Here is an 8344-nt window from a genome sequence, read left to right as displayed (position 1 = left end):
GGTTTGCCTTTTCTATGCATGATTAAGGTTATCATTTTTTTCTTTTAGTGGTAGAATTAAGTATATTGTATTTCTTGTTGGAATTGCCCTGGTTTTGGCGAGGATGGCGACCCACATGGGGACGCCGTCCCTGTCACTTCGGCACGGCTTTAGGTGTGTTACTGAAACTACTATCACTGTGGAGGAGTTGCTGGTCGCAGTAGGAGAGAAGGTAAGCTATGAGAATGTTGCTTATCCCTCTTATCCCTGAAACAAAAATAGAACTGTTTGGTCATAATGACCATCGTTGTGTTTGGAGGAAAAAAGGGTAGGCTTGCAAGCCAAAGAACACCATCCCAACCGTGAAGCACGGGGGTGGCAGCATCATGTTGTGGGGGTGCTTTGCTGCAGGAGGAACTGGTGCACTTCACAAAATAGATGGCTTCATGAGGGAGGAAAATGATGGATGAAAAAAGTGCTGGTGTTTTTTCTTAAAGAAGAGCGTCTTGTTGATCGGATGGTTGAGCATGGCGTACTTCTTAAAGGATTGTTTATTCAAGTTACGCCGCTTTTTTCTCCGTCAACAAGGGTAACGATTTCGAATGTACCACCGTTTATTCCCAATGAGCTATTGGAGCGCGAGCTATTGCGGTTTGGGAAGTTTGCTTTTTCAATTAAGATTGTCCCATTGGGTTCCAAACACCCGGGTCTGAAACAGGTTATGTCGTTTCGGCGACAGGTATTTATGTTTTTGGACTCACCGGAGCAGATTTTGGAGGTATCATGTACAGATGAAGTTGGAAGTTGGAAGTTTACATACACTTAGGTTGGAGTCATTAAAACTCGTTTTTCAACCACTCCACAAATTGCTTGTTAACAAACTATAGTTTTGGCAAGTCGGTTAGGACATCTACTTTGTACATGACACAAGTAATTTTTCCAACAATTGTTTACAGACAGATTATTTCACTTATAATTCACTGTATCACAATTCCAGTGCGTCAGAAGTTTACATACATTAAGTTAACTGTGCCTTTAAACAGCTTGGAAAATTCCAGAAAATTATGTCATGGCTTTAGAAGCTTCTGATAGGCTAACTGACATAATTTGAGTCAATTGGAGGTGTACCTGTGGATGTATTTCAAGGCCTAACTTCAAATGCAGTGCCTCTTTGCTTGACATCATGGGAAAATCAAAGAAATCAGCCAAGACCTCAGAAAAACAATTGTAGACCTCCACAAGGTTCATCCTTTCCAAACACCTGAAGGTACCACGTTCATCTGTACAAACAATAGTACGCAAGTATAAACACCATGGGACCACGCAGCCGTCATAGCGCTCAGGAACGAGATGCGTTCTGTCTCCTAGAGATGAACGTACTTTGGTGCGAATAGTGCAAATCAATCCCAGAACAACAGCAAAGGACCTTGTGAAGATGCTGGAGGAAACAGGTACAAAAGTATCTATAGCCACAGTAGAACGAGCCCTATATCGACATTACCTGAAAGGCCGCTCAGCAAGGAAGAAGCCACTGCTACAAATTCGCCATAAAAAAGCCAGACTACGGTTTGCAACTGCACATGGGGACAAAGATCGTACTTTTTGGAGAAATGTCCTCTGGTCTGATGAAACAAAAATAGAACTGTTTGGTCATATTGACCATCGTTGTGTTTGGAGGAAAAAAGGGTAGGCTTGCAAGCCAAAGAACACCCTCCCAAACGTGAAGCACGGGGGTGGCAGCATCATGTTGTGGGGGTGCTTTGCTGCAGGAGGGACTGGTGCACTTCACAAAATAGATGGCTTCATGAGGGAGGAAAATGATGTGGATATATTGAAGCAGCATCTGAAGACAACAGTCAGGAAGTTAAAGCTTGGTCGCAAATGGGTCTTCCAAATGGACAATGACCCCAAGCATACTTCCAAAGTTGTGACAAAATGGCTTAAGGACAACAAAGTCAATGTATTGGAGTGGCCATCACAAAGCCCTGACCTCAATTCTATGGAAAATTTGTTGGCAGAACTGAAAAATCGTGTGCGAGCAAGGAGGCCTACAAACCTGACTCAGTTACACCAGCTCTGTCAGGAGGAATGGGCCAAAATTCACCAAACGTATTATGGGAAGCTTGTGGAAGGCTACCCAAAACGTTTGACCCAAGTTAAACAATTTAAAGGCAATGCTACCAAATACTAATTGAGTGTATGTAAACTTCTGACCCACTGGGGATGTGATGAAAGAAATAAAAGCAGAAATAAATCATTCTCTCTACTATCATTCTGACATTTCACATTCTTAAAATAAAGTGGTGATCCTAACTGACCTAAGACTAGGATTAAATGTCAGGAATTGTGAAAAACTGAGTTTAAATGTATTTGGCTAAGGTCTATGTAAACTTCCAACTTCAACTGTATATGGCTTATGCTAGTACGGGTTGGCAAAACGGTTTTGAGTTTTGAGTGTGGGGATGTTGGCCATAAGCGACATGCTTGCCCGAAAAGGGAGAAGGCGGAGGGAGGGACTCAGGTGGTCCTCGTAACGCCTGGGCCCTCTGATGTAGAGAGAGGTGGGCCGACAGTGGTAGAGCAGCCAACTAGCACCTGTTGTGTACGAACAAGTTGTCCATTTTGAAGGTACTGAGTTGCAGCTTGTACCAGAGGGGAACAAAACATATGTTATGCAGAAAAATATTGTTGTAGGAGGTAAGGACGGATCTGATGAGCCATTTCCCCAGACTGGTGAGGAGATGCCCAGTACGAGTGATGGGGTACAGGAGGGGGTTCAGGTGGAGCTAGTCTCTCAGGTAGTGGAGATGTCCACTACGAGAAATGGGGTACAGGAGGGGGTTCAGGTGGGGCTACTCTCCCAGGTAGTGAAGGAGATGCCCAGTATGAGTGATGGGGTGCAAGTGGGGACTGTTGAGACGGATGTGGCTGAGGGGAGGCAGGGGTCTGTGGCATCAGTTGAGGAGGATTAGGAGAAGTGGATGACAGAAGCAAAATGACCAATTTTTACCTTTTACCAAAATTTTGCGTCACAAAGAATTTGAAGATGGATGTAAGGCAACTTGTAAGGGCCCCTATAATAGAAAATGGAGCAAGATAATGGTCGGCTTTGGGCCACAGGATGATGACTTTATGGCTGAACTGATCTACAATTATGGAGTGGGAGGTTATTGCTTCTACCTAGTGAACAAAGAACAGCCTCCCAATGATCCAGTACAGAAGGTGTGTCTGGCTGGGTCTGACCTGCAGAAATCAATACACTGCTGCTCCTCCCTTCTGGGGATGAAGGTGAAAGAGAGCAATGAGGAGAAGAAGACTGTGCTGAGGGGATTCACAGACACTCAGTGTAAACTACAGCTTCACAACATTGTTGGGACAGTAGATCATGGGACAGCCGGAGGGGCGGATAGCATTCTCCTGTTCACGTGAGCAGTTGGCATATCTTGAAACCTTGATGACAAAAGGAAGCCATACAATCTTTACTGTCTTAGTCAGGCTTGGTTAGCTTGGACACCCCTGGGAAGGCTTGGTTAGCCTGGACACCCCTGTGAAGGCTTGGTTAGGCTGGACACCCCTGGGAAGGCTTGGTTAGCTTGGACACCCCGGGAAGGCTTGGTTAGCCTGGACACCCCTGGGAAGGCTTGGTTAGCCTGTACATCCCTGGGAAGGCTTGTTTAGCCTGGACACCCCTGGGAAGACTTGGTTAGTCTGGACACCCCTGGGAAGGCTTGGTTAGCATGGACGCCCCTGGGGAAGGCTTGTTTAGCCTGGACACCCCTGGGAAGGTTTGGTTATCCTGGACACCCCTGGGAAGGCTTGGTTAGCTTGGACACCCCTGGGAAGGCTTGGTTAGCCTGGACACCCCTGGGAAGGCTTGGTTAGTCTGGACACCCCTGGGAAGGCTTGGTTCGTCTGGATACCCCTGGGAAGGCGTGGTTAGCTTGGACACCCCTGGGAAGGCTTGGTTAGCCTGGACACCCCTGGGAAGACTTGTTTAGTCTGGGCACCCCTGGGAAGGCTTGGTTAGCCTGGACACCTCTGGGAAGGCTTGGTTAGCCTGGACACCCCTGGGAAGGCTTGGTTAGCCTGGACACCCCTGAGAAGGCTTGGTTAGCCTGGACACCCCTGGGAAGGCTTGGTTAGCCTGGACACCCCTGGGAAGGCTTGGTTAGCCTGGACACCCCTGGGAAGGCTTGGTTAGCCTGGACACCCCTGGGAAGGCTTGGTTAGCCTGGACACCCCTGGGAAGGCTTGGTTAGTCTGGACACCCCTGGGAAGGCTTGGTTAGCATGGACGCCCCTGGGGAAGGCTTGTTTAGCCTGGTGTCTCCTGACCCCTCCTGTCTCAGCCTCCAGTATTTATGCTGCAGTAGTTTATGTGTCGGGGGGCTAGGGTCAGTCTGTTATATCTGGACTATTTCTCCTGTCTTATCCGGTGTCCTGTGTGAATTTAAGTATGCTTTCTCTAATTCTTTCTTTCTTTCTTTCTTTCTTTCTTTCTTTCTTTCTTTCTTTCTTTCTTTCTTTCTTTCTTTCTTTCTTTCTTTCTTTCACTCTCTCTCTCTCGGAAGACCTGAGCCCTAGGACCATGCCTCAGGACTACCTGACATGATGACTCCTTGCTGTCCCCAGTCCACCTGGCAGTGCTGCTGCTCCAGTTTTAACTGTTCTGCCTGCGGTTATGGAACCCTGACCTGTTCACAGGACGTGCTACCTGTCCCAGACCTGCTGTTTTCAACTCTCTAGAGACAGCAGGAGCGGTAGAGATACTCTCAATGATCGGCTATGAAAAGCCAACTGACACTCACTCCTGAGGTGCTGACTTGTTGCACCCTCGACAACTACTGTGATTATTATTATTTGACCATGCTGGTCATTTATGAACATTTTATAATCTTGGCCATGTTCTGTTATAATCTCCACCCGGCACAGCCAGAAGAGGACTGGCCACCCCTCATAGCCTGGTTCTTCTCTAGGTTTCTTCCTAGGTTTTGGCCTTTCTAGGGAGTTTTTCCTAGCCACCGTGCTTCTACACCTGCATTGCTTGCTGTTTGGGGTTTTAGGCTGGGTTTCTATACAGCACTTTGATATATCAGCTGATGTAAAAAAGGCTATATAAATACATTTGATTTGATTTGACACCCCTGGGAAGGCTACAGTAGAAGTGGTCATTTGGGCAGATTCAGATGCCCATGAGATCTGCTATGTTGTTTGAGTGTTCATTGTGTTGTGGGTTCGCAGACACAATAAAGGTTCTTTAAAACAAACTCTCTCTCTCTGTTTCTGTCTCCCTTTCTCTCTCTCTCTCTCTGTTTCTGTCTCCCTTTCTCTCTCTCTCTCTCTGTGTTTCTGTCTCTCTTTCTTTCTCTCTCTTTTTCTCTCTTTCTCTCTCTCTCTCTCTCATTCTGTCTCTCTCTCTCTCTCTCTACTCCCCTTTCTCTTCCCTCTAACAGAAGAGAGGAAGATAATAGCGTGTATTCATACCAGCTTCTTGTCTAACTGACTCATAATGAGCTAACATCTTACAACACACACAACTGAGCGAGAAAGAGAGAGAGAAAGAGAAGAGAGAGAGAATATAGAGAGTGAAAGAGAGAGTAACCTTCTTTTGACAGGTATTTGACGTGATCATAAATAGCCTATACCCTTCCTTTATTGACACACAACATAGTGATTTGGTTGATTGCTTCAGTTTCTTGGTGGCTAGCTTGGAAACAACACTGATTTTGATTGAATGGATACAGCACATTCCAACTGCCGTCTGACGCCTCCACTTGTTTCTCATCTCCATGACGACCATTGCTTCATTCTCTCCTCTCTTCTTTATTCCTGTCTTTTTCTCCTCATGCTAATTAAGGATTACATCAACCAGCGCTCTGTTATTTACTGACCCCCACACTCCTAGAAAAAAAGAGTTCCAAATGGGTTATTCGGCTGACCCCATAGCATAAGCCTTTCTGGTTCCAGTTGGAACCATTTTTAGTTCCAGGTATAACTCTTTTGGGTTCCATGTAGAACCCCCTGTTGAAAGGGTACTACATGGAACCCATAAAGGTTTTTACCTGGAACCAAAACGGGTTCTTCAAAGGGTTCTGCTATGGGGACAGCCGAAGAACCCTTTTAGGTTCTAGATAGCACCTTTGTTTCAAGAGTGTACCTGCTGCACACTGGAGATTTGAGAGGATTACATAGGTGTAGCCTCTTTCCCATCTCTGCCTCTCTCTCATCTCTCTCAAGCTCTCTCTATCTCTCTCTGTCTCTATCTCTCTCTACACACAACAGTAAAATACTCTAAAGTCATAACAGAGATAAACACTACAGTACTGTACTCCACAGTCATAACAGAGATAAACACTACAGTACTGTACTCCACAGTCATAACAGAGATAAACACTACAGTACTGTACTCCAGTCATAACAGAGATAAACACTACAGTACTGTACTCCACAGTCATAACAGAGATAAACACTATAGTACTGTACTCCACAGTATCAGAGATAAACACTACAGTACTGTACTCCACAGTCATAACAGAGATAAACACTACAGTACTGTACTCCAGTCATAACAGAGATAAACACTACAGTACTGTACTCCACAGTCATAACAGAGATAAACACTACAGTACTGTACTCCACAGTCATAACAGAGATAAACACTACAGTACTGTACTCCACAGTCATAACAGAGATAAACACTACAGTACTGTACTCCAGTCATAACAGAGATAAACACTACAGTACTGTACTCCAGTCATAACAGAGATAAACACTACAGTACTGTACTCCACAGTCATATCAGAGATAAACACTACAGTACTGTACTCCAGTCATAACAGAGATAAACACTACAGTACTGTACTCCAGTCATAACAGAGATAAACACTACAGTACTGTACTCCAGTCATAACAGAGATAAACACTACAGTACTGTACTCCACAGTCATAACAGAGATAAACACGACAGTACTGTACTCCACAGTCATAACAGAGATAAACACGACAGTACTGTACTCCACAGTCATATCAGAGATAAACACTACAGTACTCTACTCCAGTCATAACAGAGATAAACACGACAGTACTGTACTCCAGTCATAACAGAGATAAACACTACAGTACTGTACTCCGGTCATAACAGAGATAAACACTACAGTACTGTACTCCACAGTCATATCAGAGATAAACACTACAGTACTGTACTCCACAGTCATAACAGAGATAAACACTACAGTACTGTACTCCACAGTCATAACAGAGATAAACACTACAGTACTGTACTCCAGTCATAACAGAGATAAACACTACAGTACTGTACTCCAGTCATAACAGAGATAAACACTACAGTACTGTACTCCAGTCATAACAGAGATAAACACTACAGTACTGTACTCCAGTCATAACAGAGATAAACACTACAGTACTGTACTCCACAGTCATAACAGATATAAACACGACAGTACTGTACTCCACAGTCATAACAGAGATAAACACTACAGTACTGTACTCCACAGTCATAACAGAGATAAACACTACAGTACTGTACTCCAGTCATAACAGAGATAAATACTACAGTACTGTACTCCAGTCATACCAGAGATAAACACTACAGTACTGTACTCCAGTCATAACAGAGATAAACACTACAGTACTGTACTCCACAGTCATATCAGAGATAAACACTACAGTACTGTACTCCAGTCATAACAGAGATAAACACGACAGTACTGTACTCCACAGTCGTATCAGATTTATATTTTACTAAGAAACAAAGGGAGGAAGAAAGCCTGTACACTACCCTGTCTCTGTCTCTGTCTCTGTCTCTCTGACCCCTCCTCACAAGAGACCAAACCTCCCCCACGCTCTGTAATGGATCAGATGGAGAGCGAGGGAAGAGCGGCAGAGAGGAGAGACCGCCACAGGGAAGAGAGAATGGAGGGAAAGAGAGGAACTGCTTCACTACGGTAATGAGAGACCTGGTGCTGCTGCACTCAGGCGTCTCTCGCTCTCTGTTTCCCTCCCTCCATCACTCCATCCCTCCCATTCTATGCCAGTCCTCAGAATAACTATTTAGCCTGGTTTGTAAAATAGGGGGAGAGGGCTGTGGGGGGAGTTTGACATTTGCAGAGTCAGTGTTGTGCATACACAGCCCACCTGCATCCAGGAAACCACCCTCGCCACCGGTGCCAAAGAAAACAAAGAAGTCCAAATGACTATCGCCCCGTCTCACTCACCTCGGTCATCATGAGGATGCTTCGAGAGACGGGTGGTCATGGCCCACATCGAGGCCAGCATGCCAGGCACACTGGACCCACTCCGATTTGCCTACCGCTCCAACAGATATACAGAAGATGCCAATTCCATCG

General features: G+C 45.3%; 1 pseudogene; it reads left to right on the top strand.

Moving 5' to 3' along the window:
* Window positions 1-103: 103 nt before the first annotated feature.
* On the top strand, window positions 104-5193 carry LOC120046916 (annotated as a pseudogene).
* Window positions 5194-8344: the final 3151 nt, after the last annotated feature.

The sequence above is a fragment of the Salvelinus namaycush genome, chromosome 5 (assembly GCF_016432855.1).
Source record: "Salvelinus namaycush isolate Seneca chromosome 5, SaNama_1.0, whole genome shotgun sequence".
NCBI lineage: Eukaryota > Metazoa > Chordata > Actinopteri > Salmoniformes > Salmonidae > Salvelinus > Salvelinus namaycush.
This window is presented reverse-complemented; position numbering and strand designations above follow the sequence as displayed.